The 22359-nt window shown below is 42.1% G+C and overlaps 1 long non-coding RNA gene across 6 annotated transcripts in view; it reads left to right on the top strand.

Moving 5' to 3' along the window:
- The first annotated feature begins 518 nt into the window (after positions 1-518).
- The window catches only part of LOC109491563, an 84242-nt gene continuing 62401 nt past the window's right edge, over positions 519-22359 (top strand). The window contains exons 1-3 of one of the 6 annotated variants that reach the window (XR_006585608.1): positions 556-736; positions 822-1095; positions 17955-18140. This is a non-coding gene — a long non-coding RNA (uncharacterized LOC109491563). Of the gene's footprint in view, positions 1096-17954; positions 18141-22359 lie in introns of all 6 variants that reach the window. The other 5 variants (XR_006585611.1, XR_006585612.1, XR_006585607.1 and 2 more) reach the window with 5 other exon arrangements.

Genomic DNA, 22359 nt, shown 5'->3' with positions numbered 1-22359 from the left:
ATCAGTTCCCTCTGCCTTCATGCTTGTCACTTCAGGGTCACAGGATGGCTGCTAAAGCTCCAGGCATCACAATCAAATTCCAAGGTAGAAGTAATGGATAATCAGTATTAAGAGAGCACATCTTAGGTTGACCTTGTTTATTTTTATTTTTTAAAGCGAAATATTTCCCTATATTCCTTCCTCCTTGTAGGTGTTCCTTTATTTCTCACTAGCCACCACCAGCTAGAAGGAAAGCTGATGACAAATTGGGTTTCTGGCTTTCTTAGCCTCTATCATTGAAAGAGAGCAAGGAATAGAAAGTTGGGAGAAAGGGCTGTTGGATGAGTTGACAAGTTATACCTGCCACACTGGGAAAGAGGCCTTCAGGGCTATCTGTGGGGTCTTGTGGTGCTGACGTGAGGAGACCATTTATTAGCAACCTGAAAAAAGGCAGGAAAATCATGACTACAGTGTTTCTAAATGACACCCGGTGAGGACAGTTAATATCTTGTATGACAGCATTTGTTTTCGAAAATTTTATTTTTATCCCCAAAGATAAAAACGTCACGTGTACGTGAACTACCAGTTACCTAAGCACAGAAGCCTAGCGGGCTGGGCATCAGTTAATGTGAAAAAGCCACGGGGGTTTAAGTTGGTCTCTGACTCCGATATGAGTAAGAGAGAGAGAGAGAGAGAGAGAGAGAGAGAAAGAGAGAGAGAATCTGACTGAATTCGCAGAAATAAATATCCACAAATTGTGAGTAACTTGGCTACAGCTAGGCTTCTTTTATGTTTTGATGATCTTATTTCTATTTCTAGGACTCGTTTATTCATTCATTTAGGAGAGCTTCATTGACTGTATCCTGCGTGCAGGCCAATGCCTGGCGCCAGAGACACGCGATGCAAAGAAGACAAACCACTAAATATGCAGAATGGCCCTGTAAGTAGAAAGTGGGATAATCCCACAAAAATGCAAAGTCAAGGAGACTTGGAAGCCGGACGCGTGGAGGTTTCGATTTGGCCTTGGTGATGCAGCAAGATTTCTCCGAGGAAGTGGTGATTCTGCTGCGGCTGGACAGACAGACATCCGCCAAGCAGATTCCCGGGAGGAAGCAGGTACAAGCAGAGAAAATGGGCACTTCTGGAGGTGCCCACACGGAGTGGAGCAGAGTAAATCCTGTGGGGTTTCCAGAGAGGATCAGAAGGGCGGGGGAGGGGCTAGGGCTGTGGGAGGCAGGAAGGTATACGGAGACAAGGCCGCGAAATTGTGCCAAGGCGGGTCATTCACAGCTTTATGGGCCGCGATAAGGACGTTGGTCTTTATCTGAAAAGCATTGGAATGCATCCTTTTGCCCTCTAGAAGGACCCCCCTGGCTGGTGTGGACAGAATGAGCTGGAGGGGGCCAAACGGATGCAAAGGAACTGGTTAATGACTTATGGCACTGCTGGCAGCTGGGACTTTGGGTGGGGGGGGAGAGAGGAGAGAGATTTAGCATTTGAAGATGGATTGGACGTGGAGTGAGGGGGCGGGAGGTTTCTAGACTGATTCCTAATGTCCAGCCTTTGGACACCGAGCAGATGGCTTTGCGCTTCGAGTTCAAGGTGCGTGGGGGGACGTCCGAGGGGCTGTGTGTGCCGCCCGTGGGGTTTAGGGGCCTGGAGCTCAGCAGGAAGGTCTGGGTGGAGATGAAGGGCGCGGGGCGGGGGTGGGGGGAGAGGGTCAGGTGCTCACGGATGGGGAGGCGCGAGGGCGTGTGGGAGGTTGTCCAAGGCAGAGATAGCGGCCAGGGCACGAAAGCAGGCCTGGCCCACACCTGGAGGAACAGCCAGCCAAGTCTGAGATGAGGAGGCCGCCCTGCCTGGCACATGACCCCGTGGAGTGGGATGTGGGGGGTGGGAGGAAGAGCAGGAGGAGCCAGAAGGGCCTTGCGAGTGGGGGGACGCAGTGGTCCCCGCGTGCGCTGGCCAGACTGCAGGCTTTACCTGCAGGAAGTTTGGGGGCCTGGAAGGAGCCCAGAGCCCCCCTCCTCTCGTCCTCACCCGAGAAATGAGAAAATACATTCTCCCAAATTGGGTGTGTTTAATGAGTCATGTTTAAAATTCCCTCTTCCCAATATTTAAATTGTGCGAGTTTAACCTTTGATCCACCTCGCTTTGTAAACCACTCAGCCGAAATTACTTTTTGGTGATTATTTTTTTCCCCTCGGTGAGCCCATGGCCCTGAATAGAAAACAAGTTTCCAACCCCTCCGCTCCCGAGGTTTGCATTTCAAAAGAGCCCACAGCTGCCGGGGCGGGGCGCTGCAGTGGGTTTGCAGTGGGTCGTGTCTTTTCACTTCCTCTGCCCGAGGAATCGCCGGCAGGCCCGGTGCTGAAGGAGGACTGGGTGTTGACCTCGAGTTGGCCCCAATCCACTGTGCATTTCAAAGCAGATTAGGAGATACTTTGAACAAGCCCTTGCTGCACGTCAGGTGTCCTTCCCTGCGCCTTAGGTGGAACTGGAGACGAGCTCCATGAATTGTTAATGCTGATCTGAAACTGGGCTTTCAATAATGCCTGCCCCGTCCCTTCTCAGGGTGAAAATCACATTGCAAAGGAGGTCAAAACGCAGTTCTCGAAAGAGAACACCCCCCCCCCCCCCGGACGTGATCACTGACAGATTAGAGATGAGAAATTCGGGGGCAAAGTACAAGTTTATTTGGTTATTTTTGTAGGCCGGTAATTTTTCATCCCAGGTGGGTGTGTACGAAATCTTGCCAGATAGATAGTGTCCTCCCTTTCTGGCTGCTGGGGATGATTTCTTATGGAGCGTTTCGTCTGGCGTCATTAATATTTTTAGTGGCCGTGGTCAGATTAATAGCTTTTGTTCGGCGGTGTAGAATTTTGTGTCCTAAGGCACTTTAAACACACCTACATGCACACACACACACACACACACACACACGACTTGGGCTCGCTGGACTTTTTATTTTCAATCTCCAACGCCTGCTTTGTGTCCTTGACTTTCCATAAATTCCCCTCCCCGTTACCCCTCCCCCTTCCTGCCAGGCCCACTCACCCAGTTTCTTAGGCCTCGGGTTGTCTTTCCTCCGCAACCTGCCTTCACCCTTCCTCGCCACGCGAATTCTCTCCAGGCACAGTGACACCTGGGAGGGTGAGAAGGGAGAGAAGAAATGATCCACTGCATCTGGGAAATATTCCCCCGTGATACTTGCAATACTAACATTTCAGCCTCATGTCAGGGAGAGGATTGAACCCACTCCTTGCAAGAAGGGGTTTCTCTTTCCAGTCTGAAAATCGCGTCAACAGAGAGCACATGGAAAAGATGAGAGCAACGCTGGAGAATCAGGCCTTCTCTATATAATACTGTCAGCACAGGAATCACAAAGTCATAGGGTTTAAACGGGCCTTCAGGTGTCATTGAGTTCAATCCCCTACCTTCAGGCACGGTAGGATCTGAATTATTTCAGACAGGTGGTTGTCTATATCTGATTTTAAATGGCCTTCAGGGAAAAAATTCCACAGCTCCTCTTGGTAACCGGTTCTAGTCTGTAATAACAGTGATGAAAATGAGGACGGTTTACTCTGGGATGTCTGACGGAATTACTGTCAGTTAGTGAAGAACCCATGGGCAGGACTGGTCCATTGCGCATCTGATTTGTCTAAGTTGGTTCCTCTTTTCCAACTCTCTCATTTTAGCCTTCATTTTACCACCCTGACAGTCCAAAGGCCCTTTCTTTCTTGCTCCTAACGCAGTCCTCTCGTTAGATTTTAAAGTAGTTTCTTTTTGTTTGGGCCTTAGAGGAGAAAAGGCCAGCTGGCTCCTTTCTGCTCTGGGTTATCTTTTGTAGATGGAGAAATTGTTCTTGTTATTTCTGATTTGTCTAAAGTTTGTACTTTACTACATGCTCGATAGGATTAGCATTATTCATGGAAATCACAACAAAAAATTAAAACCAAGCTGCACATGTTCTTGCCACGTTAGTGGCTCAAATATTTCATTCTTTGGGGTTTCTTCCTAGTACTTGTCCATGTGTATATAAAGCCTTTTGCATAACTTTTCTTAGATATACCTTCATGCTCTGTTTTTTTTTTCTTTTTTTTTTAAATTTTTTTTAACGTTTATTTATTTTTGAGACAGAGACAGAGCATGAATGGGGGAGGGTCAGAGAGAGGGAGACACAGAATCTGAAACAGGCTCCAGGCTCTGAGCTGTCAGCACAGAGCCTGACGCGGGGCTCGAACTCACGGACCGTGAGATCATGACCTGAGCCGAAGTCGGACGCTTAACCGACTGAGCCACCCAGGCGCCCCAACTCTGTTTTTAAAAAATTTAACTTTGTAGGTTAAGCATTTGCCTTTTCCTCAGAACTATTTTAGAAATCAGTGCGTACAAGTCCTGTATTGGTTTTCCTGTCACTTATATAAATAACTATTCTCTTCTTATTGGCCATTTAAATAATTTCCAAGTTTTAATAACAAAGGAAAGAAATTGATGTAAGAGCAAATAGAGCCCCCCAGCAAGCCCAAAAGAAGTTGGAAAGAGCAGCCCCGGGCTTTTAAATAGCTATTATAAATATCTTAAAGAATCTAGTGGAAGGGATAGGGAGTGTGGTAAACAAGTAGAGTTTCAGCAAAAACAAAAAACAACAACAAAACACCAAGGAAAATGTTAAAAGGAACCAAATGGAAATGCTAGAAGTGAAAAATATCTACCAGAATCGCTTTTAATACCTGTATTGGAAAGGATTGGCGAACATAGAGACAAGTTAACAGAGGTTATGCAAGCTGGAAACAGGAAGTAAGAATGAAAAACTGAAAAGTATATCTGAGACCTTAGGAACACTATCGAATGATCTAGTAAAAGTACAGAAGGAGTCCTAGAAAGAGAGGAGACAGTGAACAGGCATAAGAAATATTTAAAGAGATAATGGCCACGAGTTCCCCCAAACTAATGAAAGAGAACAATCTATAGGTCCAAGAATCTCCATGAACCCCAAACATAATAAATTCAAAAGAAACCATAGGCAAACACAGTCAACTTTCGAAAAACAGAAAGAGAAAATTGTAAAATTAGCCTGATGAAAAAGACACAGTACTTACGGAATGATGGCAGATTTCTCACCAGGAATAATGTGTATAATGTACATATATCTATATACATACATACATATTCTGTAAAAGATTATTGACCATTTAAAACATAGTAATAAAAATGTATCTTGGGACTATGACATACGTATCAAGTTCACCAAGGCCAGGCGTTCACAACTAGATGGTTGTAAGTTTCCTAAATTATTCCTAACGTATTTTGACACTATTTTACTGTGATAACTGAAGGTTCCAATTAAATCTCTAGGTCAATCCTTTAAAAGTAACACAAAGCATATCATTTCTTTTTTTTTTTTTTTAATTTTTTTTTTTAACGTTTATTTTTGGGACAGAGAGAGACAGAGCATGAACGGGGGAGGGGCAGAGAGAGAGGGAGACACAGAATCAGAAACAGGCTCCAGGCTCTGAGCCATCAGCCCAGAGCCCGACGCGGGGCTCAAACTCCCGGACCGCGAGATCATGACCTGGCTGAAGTCGGACGCTTAACCGACTGCGCCACCCAGGCGCCCCCAAAGCATATCATTTCTTAATAGAAGGGATAAGATGGAGTACAAAGAAAACAACAACAGAACAAAACTTGACTAGCCCAGAACATAGGAAATTAGGAAGAGGAAAAAGGAGAGAAAAGAAATAGGAAAAAATATGAAGATGCTACCTTAAATTCTACCATAGCAATAATGGCATTGGATGTAAATGGACTAAATGTTCTACATAAAAGACAAAGAATCTCAGGTTGTATAAAGAAGCAACATCCAATTATATGCTGTTTACCTGAGGCGAACTTTATAAAAAAAAAAAAAGACAGGTTGATAGTGGGTGGACACAGATATACTATGTAAACGGTGAGCACAAGAAAGCTGGTCTGGTTTTGTTGCTGTCTGAAAAATAGACCTCATTACAAGGAATACTACCAGAAATAAAGAGGGAAACTCCATAATGATGACGAAAGGGTCAATTCATCAGTAAGACAGAGCGATCCTAAAAGCAAATGCATCTAATGACGGAGCACCAAGATACTGGAAGCAAAATTGATGGCACTAAAAGGAGAAACAGACGAGTCTGCCATCATGAAGGTTATCAAAACCTCCTGTAAGGCCCTTTGTATTCTCAACTCACACATGCACATATGGACGCTCCCACACTGACGGAAATCTCTGGGGCTTTTGCAGGTGGCTCATGCTTCTAGGGCTATGAGAGAAGAGGAACTTTGACCCTTGGCATGAGCAGGTGAGCCCTTCACTGCAGAACAGTCCTGGAAGGGGTCACCCATGTGGGAAGACATGACCACTCAGCCCTCCCCTTTCCCAGCCATGGAGAACCTCCCATTTCTCCCCAGTGACGATGATTGATTGGTGTACCACGATGTAGAAAATGTGGGAAGACTCTGTTTTGTCATTTTGTTCTCCCTACCCTGCCTTGATTCTCTCTCACTGACTTATGTTCCAAGCGGAACATTCTATGGTGCTGAGCCAGTAGGGCCCTGAAAATTCGGGGCTATTCTGTGACAGCCCCTGGTGCCATGTTGGGCCTGTGGTTGGCTACAGAGCTTTCCCCCAGGCCATCCTGGAAATGGTGTGCAGGCCTGAAGGTCCTGCTTGAAGGGATGAGTTTGTTCCAGCCCTTGGTGGTGCTACCCACTACCCGGGAGGTGGTGGTATGGTCTTTCTTGCCGACAAAACCGAACTTGTAGGGAGAAAGAGCCTGGCATAACTTTTTCTGCCCTCGACAAAGAAAAGGTAAAATTTCTGAGCTCAGGAATATTAAAAGGGAGATTCGGAAGTGCTGGAATCCCTGTTGAAGGAGGCCAGCCTTGAGCCAAGTTATCAGGAATGCTGAGCCTGGAAGCAAATAAAAAAAAGTGGAACACGTTCCTTCTTGAGGTAAAAATAGACTTGTCAGTAAAACAGTAAAGTCAAGAGAAATCTAAATGTCTAAGGTGAGAGGTGACGAGGGTCACATCACAAGGATGCTTAGTTGCCAGAAGATGAATGAGAAGCCATTCAAGACCAAGTGGCTGAAGCCAAGATCGCTGTACAGTTCTGTCAGGAGAGCAAAGAACAACTCAATGATGCCATTAAATAAAAGTGTGGATGAATATGTCCATCTTCCGGAAAGCACAAAACTACTTTCATGAGAATGAAAAGGATAGAAAGAGTAAAAGACTCTCCTCAGTGAACAGAAACAAATGGTTGAAGACTCTACAGCAGCGGTTTTCGAACGTTTTGATGTCAGAACCCTTTAAACTCTTAAAAATTATTGAGGACCCCAAGACTTACGTGGGTTTATATCCATTGACATTTACTGCATCAGAAATTAAGATGGGGAAAATGTAAGGATAGCGTTTATACATTATTGTATTTTTCATAATAATTGTACAATTATTTGTTACTTTTGTATTTATTATCACACATTTTAAAAATAAATTACATTTTTACATTTTAAAAATAAATAACTTATTTACATTTTACGTTTTAAAAAGAACAAATTCTGAAGAAAAATGGACAAAATTTTCCAAAAAAGAATGAGTGAGAATATTGGTATTATCCTTCATATTTACAATTTTTTTTAAAAAGTCTGACTTAATAGGGGCGCCTGGGTGGCTTAGTCGGTTAAGTATTGACTTCAGCTCAGGTCATGATCTCACGGTTCGTGGATTCGAGCCCCACGTCAGGCTCTGTGCTGCCAGCTCGGAGCCCGGAGCCTGCTTCGGATTCTGTGTCTCCCTGTCCCTCTGCTCCTCCCCTGTTCATGTGGTCTTTCTCCCAAAAATAAATAAACATTAAGAAAAAAAAATTTTTTAAGTCTGGCTTAATAGAAGATAGCTGGATTATATCTGTTTCCGCATTCAATATGTTGCAATATGTTGCTGTACCTCAAGTACATGAAAAATCCTATCTGAAACAAATCCATAGTTGGAAAAAGGAGGAATATGTTAACCACCTTTTAATAGATAATTGTGGATATTCTTTGTTACCCTACTAAAACTTGACAATTGTTTATTGAAGGGTAGTTCCAATGTGGAATGTGACATCATATCAGTGAAATTTTCATGCTCTGTTAGGTTAAAATTAATTAGTCTGTTTTGCACTTTGAATAGGTTTTTCTTTTTTTTTTTTTTTAACCTCTGCATGATTTTGTGACATAGTGCATTGGCTCCTTGAAATATATTGGTTCACTGACTTATTTGAATCTTCCAAATGTTGACATATTTCATTATAAAATCTCAAAATGTTATGCTCATTAATAACACTGCTGATTTTATCAGGAAGGGCTCTTTAAGTATTGGGAAGCTGTCAAACTCATGTAACAGATACAATTTTTTCCAGAATTGTAATATTCATTTGAAACTTGAATCTTACATTGACACAAAAATACTGTCAGGTGTTGTCCTGGAAGTGACAGGCTTACTTAATTTATTTTCAAGAAAATGTCTGCCAAATACCTAAATTTGTATAGTTTGTCTGTTTTTCTTTAAGTAGAATAGTGTTCTACGAGAAAAGTGACTAGTGGCTAGTTCAGCTTGCAAATCAGTCAGCTGTACACGTGCTTTCCCTCCTGGTAATCGTCACACTTCAGAATGAAGCAGAAGTCTTTTATGTGTTGTTCCCATTTTTTTTTCGTGATATTAGAACATGAAATGTTCATAAAATTTATAGGTTTGTTTCTGCTTCATCAAGTTCATTCTTAAGTAGAGCTGACTTAAAAAAAAATTATTTTGTGGGGGTACCTGGGTGGTTCAGTTGGTTTAAGCATCGGACTCTTGAGTTCAATTCAGGGCATGATCTCACAGTTCACGAGTTCAAGCCCCACGTTGGGCTCTGCACTGATGGTGCGGAGCCTGCTTGGGATACTCTGCCTCCGTCTCCCTCTGTCCCTCCCCTACTCACTGTCTGTCTCCCTCTCTCATAATAAATAAATAAAAATTAAAAAAAAATTAACCTGAAATTGCAAGGTGGATAAAGAATACAATGACTACTAATACAGTTTGGGGCCTTGACCTTGATTCATACTAGAGTGTCACCAGTTTTACCCATCATTGGTTTTGCATCATTAGTGCAAACATCACCTGCAAAAAAAGAGAATAATATCTCAGTATTATAAAGTCATAAGGTTATAAAAGTTGTTTTGACCTCATAGCCTCCCTACAAGAGTCTTGGGGACCCTCCAGGGGTCCATGGATCATGCTTTCAGAACCAGTGGTCTAAAGCATGGATGGAAAAAGTTCTACAGGAGAGGGAATGTCAGATCAACACTGACTAAATGGCTGCCGAAAATGGCAGTTTGGGCTGCTGTCCTTGGAAAAGATAGCATGGATGAAGGTCACCAGGAAATGGACATAAGGAGAGAGTCAAAAATTGGATACCACTTAGGTTGACCACTTAGGTTAATATGAGCTTTGAGGAAACTGTCCACATCTTTAATTTTTTTAATTGAAAAAAAAACTTTTTTTTTTTTTTTGAGAGAAAGAGAGAGAGATTGGGAGAGTGAGAACAGGGGGAGAGGGGGAGAGAAGAATCTTAAGCAGGCTCCACACTCAGCATGGAGCCTGACATGGGGCTTGATCCTGCGACCCTGGGATCATGACCTGAGCTGAAATCAAGAGTCAGATGCTCAGCCAAGCGTCTCAGGTGCCCCTGGTCCACATCTTTAAAAGTAGGGCCTGATGGGACCCATCCTGAAGATGCTTTGGGTAATGTAGGTCGTCCTGATTCCTCTTTACCACCAGCAAGTGAAGTTGGTGCAGGCTTTTTCCCTAAATCACATCATCCAGTTGAAGGTCCCATACTGGGAATGGACCCATGGGAGTATATTATGAGAGAAGAATAGCTGTCTCCTCCAAGAAACTTGTATGAAGTCCCAAAACTACTTCCCACAGGGGATTTTCCTGGTGCTTCATAACCTCCGCTAGTGCCGAGGAACATCTGCCTGCCAAGAAGTTTCATTTCCTGTGACTCTTATATATTATATATATATATATATATATATATATATATATATATATAATATACATACATATATAATATATATATTTTATATATATAAAATGAATAAACATTTATATATATAAATTATATATATTATATATAAATATATATATCTATATATATAAATTATATATATATATATATATAAATGTTTATTCATTTTTGACAGAATGAATGTGTGAGTAGGGGAGGGGTAGAGAGGGGGGTGCAGAGGATCCAAAGCAGGCTCTGTGCTGACACCAGTAAGCTCGATGCGGGGCTTGAACTCATGAACCGTGAGATTGTGACCAGAGCTGAGGTTGGATGCTTAACTGACTGAGCCACTCGGGGGCCCCTTCTCTGTAACTTTTAACAAGAGCTGGGTTTTACCCCTGCCGCAAAGGGATGAGTTCCCTAAGGATGAGTCAGCCTTCCAAAGAACCTCCTTCTGAGGGTCTAAACCAGGACAATCATATTAATAATGTTTCTGTCACTTTCTTAGAGACGTTTTGAATTCTTATTTAGTTTAACAGCTGTTGTTTAAGTGATTGTACATTTGTTCAAATTGAAGCTTGAAAGAATTATAATACTTAGGGTTGTATTTTGTAAGTAGTAGAGTTGTTTTATAAATTAGAATCTTATGAATGAATTATTTCCATTTTATTGTACTCTCTAGGTAGTAGCAGATTTGCATTTTGACTTGATTAATCAGTCCGCCACAACACCAACTATAATAGGCATTTTGCACGCATTTAAAACATTGAAGGCCAGTTTTCTTTGCTGAGAACTATGTTTTCTGTTATAAAGTATTGAGAACGTTGTGAAAGTTGTTTCAAGTTTCCTGAATAAATTTTCATTGGTTTTAAAAGAGTAGTAGAGGGGCGCCTGGGTGGCTCAGTCGGTTGAGCGTCCGACTTCGCTCGGGTCACGATCTCACGGTCCGTGAGTTCGAGCCCCGCATCAGGCTCTGTGCTGACAGCTCGGAGCCTGGAGCCTGCTTCAGATTCTGTGTCTCCCTCTCTCTCTGGCCCTCCCCCCGTTCATGCTCTGTCTCTCTCTGTCTCAAAAATAAATAAATGTTAAAAAAAAAATTAAAAAAAAAGAGTAGTAGATAAACGAATAAAATTGTATCAAAAAATGTTTTTTGTTTCAGGGTTGCAGCTGGGGTGAAAGAGCGTGAAGTGCCCATGTGTCTAAAGAAGGTGCCATATCACCCACGTGGTGCTTCCTAAAGGGAGATCCAAAAGACTAACTCTGTCCCACATAGGTACCTCTAGTCTATGTGTTTGGGAAGGCATCACTCACCTCTATTCTATACGTATGGGAAGGCAGAGGAACTGGGGATTTTCCTAGTGAGACTCTGTGGAGAGATGAAGGAGGGCTCTTTCTTCCCATTCCTCTCTCCCGACACCTTAAGCCAAATGAGGGGGTCCTCAACGGAACTCCTGGAGCCATGTCCCGTGTCTGGTCCATACCTAAAAATATCTAAAGGTGAGAGGCAAGTTATATCTTGCCTTGAGGTCAGAGCACGGGGAGGGTGGCCACAGGAGCAAAAGGCACTCTCAGTGGTGGTTGGAGCAAGGGTGGTTCTTGGAAGCCACTGAGCTTGTTTTGAAGCATCCTGCCCAAGAGGTCTGCCTGTGCCAAGTCCTAACCCAAAAGCAAGAGTTTGTGCTCAACTGGGACGATGTAGTGGGAGGCCACTGAGTGGGGAGTTACCCTCCAAAAGGGATAAAGAGACAGGGTGACTAATATTTAGGTATCTCCCCCCTCCCTGCCCCCACAGCTCTGACCCCAGATTTATATTAGTCAAGTAAGACTTTTCACTCCCTTCTACCTCTCTTCCCCAGCCCCCATCCTAAACAGCGATCTGATAAGGGAAATAAAACAAAAAGTAGAAAAGGCTGTCTCCCTACCTCCCCGCCCACCACTGCCTCCCAATCTTTATCACAGGTTTCTAAGTTTAGATCAGACCAAGAGTTTTAAATTAAATGAGATTAAAGTTTTGATTCAGATTTTATTAAACATTTTAATACCCCTAAATAAGACAGTTTTTTTTTTATTTTTAATACTTTAAAGTGATTGAAAAGCTGTAGGCTCTACTTCAAATACCATCCAACAAAGAAACAAATGTTAAAAGAAGGAAGATATTTCAATATTTTACTCCCACTAGGTTTGGACTGTTAAATATCTTCATTATGATAATGATGAATATCCTTGGGCATGAATTTTTATTCTTCGTTGGAGCAGTTTCCTTAAGATGAATGCCCAGATGTGGAGTAATTGGTCAAAGGCTATGAACATCATTATGGTTTCAGATAAGCAATTGTTAAATTGACAACCCATATGTTTGCCAACATAAACTGCCACTAGCAACATAGGAAAAAATCAATTTCATGCCAAATTTCATTGAACTGTCACTACCCTTATGAGATGTCACAAGTCAAGGTCAAAAGAATATAATACAGAAAGTAGGATAGTGCTCATAAGTTCCGGTTTTCTCTTTGTACCTATGACTATTCTCTTTGGGAAGAAATACACAAATGTTCGTGTGGATTTTGTTTTGAAAAAACAAAAATATGTTTATACAGTACATACTTGTATTCACTTTATTGTATCTTTCCATATCAATACACAAGTTCTGCCTTAATGAATGTTCCAATATCTTGCAATAAAAACGATAATATACATTAAAAATTCAACATTAGGGAAAAAGTCACATTAAATTTCTCATAACTAATTAATTGATTGATTTTACAAACATTGTAGTCTTTTTTTTTTCTTCCTCCCTCTTTCTTTATTATTGTATTTTGTATTGTACATTATTTTCAGGGTACCATGTTGTGCCATGTAGCATTCATTTATTTAATACATAGATACTGCATATATAGGCTTGAATTAAAAAGAAAAAATTGCATCTGCTCGCTGGAGTTTCCACCCTAGTGGAGTTCTCTTTCACTTTCTACTTTGTCTTCTCAAGTTTAATACTTAAACCCAAAAGTTTGGCCATTAATTAATAGTGATCTTCCTAGTAGCCAACACAAAGTGGGAAAATTAATGAGATACATAAGTTACAGTTGCTGAGGAAATGCAGTTATTCACAGTTGTAGGAATGGAGAGAATATTTCCTGTGGGTCTTCATTAAAGAGATACCTTATGATATAGAGAGCAGTGTTCTCAACATTATCTCATTAGCACAAACTGAATTCCATAGTGCTGTTTTCTATTATGTTTTTCAAAACAGATCAATGACCTAATGCCAAACACAATTCAGAAAAATAAGTTCTCTAAGGAGTACGTATCTTGTGGATCAGGCTTTCTGACTTAACCTAATGACATAATTTAGAGGGTCTACAAATGAGATTTCAGAATCTAGAAGAATATATTGACCACACATGTTTCTTGGAATCCTCCATTAACAATAATATCTTGTACAACAGAACTTTCTGTAAGAATTGGGTTAGCAGCTAGGGTGCCTGAGTGGCTCAGTTGGTTAAGCATCCGATTCAACTCAGGTCAGGATCTCATGGTTCATGAGTTTGGGCCCCGTGTCAGCCTCTGTGCAGACAGCTCAGAGCCTGGAGCCTGCTTCAGATTCTTTGTCTCCCTCTCTCTGCCCTCCCCTGCTCCTGCTCTGTCTCTCTCTCTCTCAAAAATAAATAAACATTAAAAAAAAAAAAAAGAAGAATAGGGTAGCAGGATGGTTTTAGAGTATACTTCATGATGAGTGTAGATATTCTATGTCACTAATTTACAATGTAAGGATACTTTAGTAGCCTCTGCAATGTATCAAACACTGTACTAGGAAGTTGGTATAGAGAGGTGGATCAGATATAACTCTACCCCACAATGCTCATAGTCTCAAAGGGAACCAAAATTTGTACACAAACATCTATGAGATACTAAATTTCAAGGGCCATAAAAAGAGTCCAGATAAAGGGCAATTCATTTATTCATTTAACAACCATTTATTTAGTGCCTAGTATTGCCAGGTATTGTGTTAAGTGTTGGTGATACAAAGTGATACAACAAGATGCCTACCAACAAAATTTTAGAAAATGAAAAAAAACAAAGTATCATTTATAAAAGCACCCAAAGTATCAAATACCTGTTAGTAAATCTAACAAACAGCATGAAATATCTTCACAAACATTGTGGACAGAAACTAAAAAGGACTGAATGAGTGGAAAGATATACTATGTTCATGGATTGGAGGCATCAGTATTGTTAAGATGTCAGTAGTCACCAGATTGATCTCAGTTTTATGCAGTCTCAATAAAAATTATGTTAGTTGCAAATTCATCAAGTTGTATACATTAAAATATCTATAGCTTTTTGTATGTAAACAATTGCATTAGAAACTTTTTTGGGGGGTGAAAATTGATCAGCTGATCCTAAAATTTATATGGAAATGCAAGAAACTTAGAAGGGCTGTCATAAGCAAATGGAGCCCCAAATATGACTGCACCTTGATCTCTGGAATCTGTGAATGTTATGTTACATAGCAAACGTAGGTATAATTAGGGCTACAGAATTTTAAATAGGGTGGTTATCCTGGATTATACGGATGGGCCCGATTCAATTATATGAGCTTTGAAAGCAAAGAACTTTTTTTGGCTGGAGACAGAAGAGAGGCGGCACGAAAACTGGAGAATTTGAAATATAAGAAGGCGTCGATGTACCGTTGCTGATTTAAATGTGGAGGAGGCTACATGATAAGGAATGAAAGTGGCCTTAAAGGGTTGACAGAGGCTCTCAGCTGACAGTGAGCAAGGAAACAGAGACCTCAGCATTATAGCCAAAAAGGACTGAATTCAGCTAAGAACCTGAATCAAATTGAAAGGAGGTTATCCCTGAGAGATTCCAAATAGAAGCCCAAGCTGACTGATGTCTTGGTCTGTGGCCTCATGAGGCCAAGAGTAGAGGAACCACCTGAGCCTGTTCCGACCTCTGATCTACAGAACTGTGAGACAAGGAATTTGTATTGTTTTAAGCCGCTGAGTCTGTGATAAATTGTTATGGCAGCAATAGAAAACTAATGCAATACCAAAGGTGATCTTAAGAACAACACTGGAGGACTTACGCTCCGGAAATACAAATCCCTACCTTCTTGGCATCTATACTTTAATGCAATGAGACTTTGAGGAGGAGAGGGTACTCCATGTATCAAAAATTGTCTGAATCATGTCAGGTATTTGCTCAGTAGGGCGCTTTGTGGTCCCAGTTTCACCCCTTATAGGCACTGCTTATTTCCACTTTGCCAGTATCACTCACTGTTCCACATGAAATGTCTTTCTCCCCTTGTCCTACCTAAATGCCACAAATGATTCCAGGTTGTGAGCTCCATAAAAACAGTAACAAGAATAACAACAATGCAGTGAAATTTCTTTGGATATTTTGTACTGCATTGATCATATTCTTTTTTGGTCTCTTATTCTATTCACGGTCAGAATCATAGAGTAAAGCACTTAGTTATTGTGTTTCATTGGTGTGAATGTAACCAATCTATTTTGTGGCCTCCTTTTAGTCCTTCCCCTCATTTCTGAGAACTGTCCCTCTCTGAAGTTTCAGATGAAAGAATGGCTTCTGAGGCCATGTGTGTGTGTGTTATGGCCATTTCCCTCTCTGGCCAAAACTGATTGGGTTGAAATGGATCCCAGGTCCAGGATCTGAGCCGATTTGATTCTCTGGAGAAATCGAACCAATTACCACAGACACAGGGGGTGGTTGTGTGTTACTTAGTGGCCTCCAATGTACATTACATCCTAAATAAGTGGGATAAGTATCCTCACCCTTGTGCACTCCCCTCCCTGTGAACCTTGGTTTTAACCAAAAGAATGCAGCAGAAGTGATGCTGTGCCAGTTTTACTACAAGAGCATGTATTCCATGTCCTCATAATTAGAAAAGACATTCAAATGCAAAATGGAGCTCATGGCATCATAGGGTTGATATGAGACTTAAATGAACTTATATACATTATGGGCCTTGCCTGGTGCTTGCTACATGCCTGATAGTTAATAGGGGTATAAAAATGTGAGTTGCATTTCCCAAGTAATTACTTGGAGACTGATGGCTTTCTGAATTATTCTTTTTTTTTTTTAATTTTTTTTTCAACGTTTATTTATTTTTGGGACAGAGAGAGACAGAGCATGAACGGTGGAGGGGCAGAGAGAGAGGGAGACAGAATCGGAAACAGGCTCCAGGCTCCGAGCCATCAGCCCAGAGCCTGACGCGGGGCTCGAACTCACGGACCGCGAGATCGTGACCTGGCTGAAGTCGGACGCTTAACCGACTGCGCCACCCGGGCGCCCCTCTGAATTATTCTTTAAGTAGTATGGTTATAGAATGCCCAATTCCCTTAGACTAAATATGGTTATGTGAGCCATGGCTGCTAAGGAATTGGATGAAGTCTGTGGCCTCGAAGAAATGCTATAAAACCTGCAAAAAAACACATAACATCAGATGGGAGCCTAGCCTGTATGAACATGACAAACCAACTGAGTTGACCAGTTTATAGCTCATGGGTCAACCCATAACAAGCTTAAAGACTGCTCACAGAAGTCTCTTTACCTTCCTGCTACCATGTGAGGAGACAAAGCCTTGCTTTTTCTTGAAGGTTCCCAAGCCTAGAACCAAAGTTCAGCTGTTTAATCCTGTTGTGTACCCTCTGCTACCTGGTGGAGTTGTGTGTCAAGGGATAATAAGCTGAGAACTCACCATGAGCCAGATACTGGTCTAACTGCTTGATATGTATTTACTTGTTTCATTTTTCCAACATCCCTACTACAAATATTCTCATTAATAGATGAAGAAACTGAGTTAGGAGTGGTTAAACCCCTTTGCCTTGTGCAACTAATTAGTAGCAGAGGACTTGACTCAGGCAGTCTAATCCAGAATTTGTGTTTTTACATTTGCATGATTTAGCTGTAGAATGAGAAATCTCAGCATGAGAACTCCTTGAAGTCACAAATTTCAGATATCCCCAAAACAATCATGGAACTTTGCTTTGTCACACTTAAAGTTCATTTCTCAAAGTACTTTCAGTCCGCTCTTTTTGGGCCACTGAAAAGAACTGTATTTATGAACTCCGTCCTCACTTTGTGGTGTTTCTTTGCCTCCTAGAACATAAAGATCAAGGATGTGGTAGCCCATTTTCTTGGCATATCTTTGGGCCAAAAGTGGCTCTTCTAGGAAGTCTCTCAGGCCCTATGATGGTGCTCTGTCCTTTTAGGTTCCTGCGCTTGAATATCTCCTTCTCCTAATTTCTCTCCCTGGGGTCCAGCCTTGGTAATTTCCACAAATTAGTTTCCCTAGTTCCTATTCTGATTAGCTAAAATACAGGCATGTTTTTGTATGTTGGTTACTTTCTTTTGTTCATATTCTTTCCTCTACTGCCTGACTTCCCCATTTTGCTGTTTTCTGTCAGTTTCTGACATTTTGAACATAATATCTATACTACCTCCTTCTATTCTTAATTTATATAAAATGACACTTGCATGTACACCTGAAGAAATGGGCTATTTGTCACACACCATTGACCAAGGTTTTGCTTTTCCCACCATTACTTATTCTTGATGGGACATTCATTTATAACAGAAACTGGGCTTCTTTTATGACATTAAGATCTGAAGACTTGTGCTGATTTCCTCCAAATTCCCACTTCTTGGAGAAATCTGGAGTTTTTCATACCTTTCAGTAGTTCAGTTCTACACGGGCAAAACTTGGGGACCAGAAGAGATACCTTTTCTTAGATGCCAGGCAGATCAGTATTTTCCTATCATGTTTGCTCACAGAATGCAACCTAATCTTAAAATCCCCTAGGTATGTTCTGAGATCCCTGATGGGTTAAACTTAGATGGAGTGATAAATTAATCAATTTCTGCCTCCGGTTTCTGTTAGTGCTACCAGACCATGTGGCCTCACGGAAGCTTCTAACTGATATACAGCAATAATATGCAGGAAGACAAAGGCATCTCCAGTGGGACCATGAGTGATCCTGGAGCATGAACAGCTTAAAATTCCAGATTGTGGTGTTGGTATTGGAATACCTGCTTGTCCTTTCAGGAAAGAGTACTCTTCAAACAGGTAATTTTTAAACACATAAATATATTTTTAAAATATTTATTTATCTTGAGAGAGAAAGCATACGTGAGCCAGTGGGGGAGGGCACATGAGCAGGGGCGGGTGAGCAAGGACAGAAGAAGGTGGGGAAGGGTGAGGGAGGGGCAAGGAAGGGGCAAAGTGAGAGAGAGAGAGAGAGGGAGAGAGAGAGAGAGAGAGAGAGAGAGAGAGAGAGAGAGAGAGAGAGAATCCTAAGCAGGTTCCCTGCTGTCAACATGGGGTTCGATATCACGGACTGAGATCATGACCTGAGCCGAAATCAAGAGTCGGATGCTTAACTGACTGAGCCAACCAGGCACCCTTTAAAATAGGTAATTTGTTGGCATGTGTCTTAGGTCGGGGTCCCTAGAAACAGAACTCAAGACAGAGATTTGGGTGCGTGTGACTTATTGAGGGAGTGCTCTTCAGGAATAACCTCTAAGGGAGGGGAAGAAGCAGGGCTGGGAAGGGGAAGGATTCAAACAAAGCCATAATTTCAGGAAAAAGTGTAGCTTGGCCTTGATTCATGTAGGCTTTGGGACATAAAGAGTGCCACAAGGTTGTCTCACCCTGAGACAGGGGAGGGGCTGGGGATTACTATTAGTAATAGTAGTATCATTTACCCCTTATTAGTCAGTTCTCTGCCATCATTCCCCTCCCCCTTTGGTTGTGTCAACTTATAGGCAGCTCCTGGCCAGCTGGCCCTCTTTAGCCAAGTGCAATTCTCTGGCAAAGGTTATTCAGGTAAGCTATTAATGGCAACATTTGCTGCAGCTGGGGGATGGGTGGCCATGCCAGCTGGAAAAGGGTGTTGGCGGATTCAGTTCCTGGTGATGGCCCACTTCCAGGCTAGGGATGACATCTTCTAGCTGCAAGGTCAGATAATAAACTGGCAGAACTGGATGAAAACTTCTGTCCACGTGTTTTCCTTTTAACCCCAGGGTAGGGTCACGGTCAGAGTAGGAATTTATAGGAGACGTTCTGTTTTGTTAAATCCATGTGTTGGATCTCATTTTAGATTTTAGAGAGCCAGGCTACAGAATCACATCACAAACTTAAATGGGGGTCTTTACTGAATAGGGATGGGAAATCTTTTGGTTGAAGAAAAAATATAACTGAATTATTATATTTCCAAAGAAAAGGCAATTACAAAGGTCTATGTCCATAACACTTTGGTTTTAGAGATTAAGTTTGCTCAGGAAATGAAGGACATTATTTAAATCATGCGTTGATCATACTCTGAAATTAAGAGCAAGTAGAAGAATAAAAGGGAAAAAAGGGAAGATAGTTGATTAAGGTGAAGAGGGGAAAATTTTCTTTAGTAGAATGACTCAGATCTTAGCACGTAGTGTAGGCAGAGAGGAAATGGAACATGAGACTTTGGGGGCCAGATTAAATGTATCTAAGAATGGATAGGAGAAGCACATCCATTTAGCTACCCCTTCTGGTTGAAGGGATTGCTATATAACTGCCCTAAGACCAGAAAAGGTAAGTGATCTCAGGGAGGAGATGGGAATAGGTTCCCCAGGGTTTCCTGAAGTTTGGAAACGGTGGTGGGAATGCAGCTCTATGGAACTGCGGATAGATATTCCCTGACAAGAACAATAGGGTGTGTACCCCTCGAGGACCGAGACAGCCATGCAATATTCGAACAGGTGTGAATGAGGAGACCCGAGAAGCCAGGATGAAACGCTCACGGCAGGGAGTCATGAACTGGAAGGTGGGATGGTTATCGTAGATGGGGAAGTAGGAATTGCCTGTGCCCCCAGGGAACCTGCCAAGGAGATTTATGGAATTCGGATCCTCTCAAGGGAAGGCACAGGGCAAATAAAAACTACTAGAAGGGAGCCAGGCAAGATAAATAAACGAGGTCAGTCCCGAGTTGGCGATTGATCTGATGAGGTCACGCCTCCTGAGTGGGATTGAAGGATTTAGGAAAGCGAGGGTAGATATTTGTTTCGAAATTGTATGCTTTGGAAAACTCTTCATTCCTTGACTTGGTATCAGGTACCCCGGGGGATCCTCAAGACAAACTCTAGAGGAGTAAGTCAGAAAGACAAATGTCTGGCCCAGAAAAAGCAATATGAAAGCGAACAGAATGAGGGCACTCAGTCAGCAAGCAGTTTCCGTCCTCTCAATAGGGAAGGCTGGAGGTCCCTTTAAGAAGCAGTGCAAACTGCCACCTTCTGAGCTGAGGCTTCTGATGGGAACAGAGGGACAGGGAACCCCAGAGGCCCATCACACCCATGCAGAAGACAGATGGAACAGAAGGAAACGTTAAAGGCTGGGATTTTCAAAAGCAGAAGAAAGATAGGGTCTCCAGGAGCATGCAATCTAGGGGCGTGCTCTTACTGGGTCCCTGGACGCAGGCTCCAGAGCCATCCCTGGCAGCATCCTGAAGATGCCGAAGATGAAACTGGGAAGAGTCCATTGTGGCGAGGAGGTCGTGAAATAAACACAGAGCATTCAAATGAGAACAGACAGAAGTTACTTCCAGAGTTTGCTATAGCAAAGGAGTCAGCCACCATCACTTCTATTTGGCAGAAAGTCAAAGGCAAGCATAGGATGGGAGAGCCTTATAGGGAAGACTTCAAATGTGCTCTGATTGGAGGTTGTTGGCATGGAGAATCTGGAAGTAGGTGAATCAGAAGTCACACACCTTATGCACCTGATTTGGCTTCCTCCGTTGCTGAGCTGGAACAGAGCAAAAACTTGAGAAGCTGGCATGACTGTCTGAGCTGATTGCTACAGAGGTGATGGGTCACAGTTCTGTTTTCATCTATTCTCTCGCCATTGGCTGTTTGAATATTTGGTTTTTCAAGAGTGAAACTGCGCCAGGGAGCAGGTTTCATGGACTCATAACATTTTCATAGCAGGAAGACTGTGGCTGGGATTGGAAGTGGCTATTTGCACACAGAAATGGAGAAGTGATGTCCTTATTTGAAACCCATTCTCAATACATCACTGGGATGTCAGGGACCAAAGGGTCAGAGGGGAATGGAAAAGATGAGGTTCTGAATATGCAAGAAGAGAAAGTAAGTTACCCCCTGTAAGACCTGCTGGTTGGGAGTGTTGCCATGGCAAATTTCTAGTTTACCACTCTCCAAGAAGAGAACAAGCATGGCTGGATTCCTTCCCCGTCAGAAAAACATTGTGTCATAATTAACATCTTGATGTGTGACATTACCCATTTAATTCTAGGGTCACAGGTCATGGATATCGTATAGTATGACCAGCACTCAAGCAAGGCTAAGATGAAGAGGATTTTTTTTTTTTCAGGCTTCCTTGTCCACAGATGACACTGGGGATGTGCTATGTATTTTTATAAAAATAATAAAGATTAGACTAAATCCTGGTTTCTGGGTATGCCATTGTGAATAGAATAATTTCTCTAGGGTAGAGAGTTTGCTTGTATTTTTAAAATTTGGGGATGTATGGCTGACACTGAGATACTCTCGTGCCCAATTAACCCTTCAGATTGTTTAAAGCAGAGATGCATGAAGAATTTGGGTTGCATTAATGCAACTTTGGAGTCTGGAAGGAACTATTCCCATTCCAGTGGATGACAACGCAGGCTGAAGCACGGACAGAGCTCTGTCTTGAGCTGAGCAAGGTCCTTTGACTAGATGGGGCAGAAAAATAACCTTGGGGAAGTTGATTTGGGGATTTTCTTTCCTTCTTTTTTTAATGTTTGTTTTTGAGACAGAGTGCATGAGCAGGGAAGGGGCAGAAAGAGAGGGGGACACAGGATGTGAAGGAGGGCTCTGGGCTGACAGCAGCAAGCCTGATGCGGGCCTTGAACTCAGGAACCACCAGATCATGACCTGAGCTCGAAGTCAGACACTCAACTACTGAGCTACCCAGGCGCCCCTGGGGATTTTAATTCTTTAGAACTCTTACTAGAGAACTTTCTATTTAAGTTCCTTGGGCTTAAATTTTTTTTTTCTGAGACTTTAATAATGGGAGGATGGTTGTATTTAAATTTGACATGTTATTATATTATTGATCTTATAAGGTATTATATTGTCATTTGATCTTATAACTTCTGCTGATCTATATTGGTTAACATGGCTGTGCATGAAACAGGAAAGTACAGCTAACAGGGAGGGAACTTCCAGTCTAGAACAGCAGGGATTTGGAGTAGTTATTTAATTTACTGTCCTTACCTATTTTCATGTCCTCCAGTGGTCCTAGGAGATTATAC

The sequence above is a fragment of the Felis catus genome, chromosome C2, assembly GCF_018350175.1.
Source record: "Felis catus isolate Fca126 chromosome C2, F.catus_Fca126_mat1.0, whole genome shotgun sequence".
Taxonomy (NCBI): Eukaryota; Metazoa; Chordata; class Mammalia; order Carnivora; family Felidae; genus Felis; species Felis catus.
This window is presented reverse-complemented; position numbering and strand designations above follow the sequence as displayed.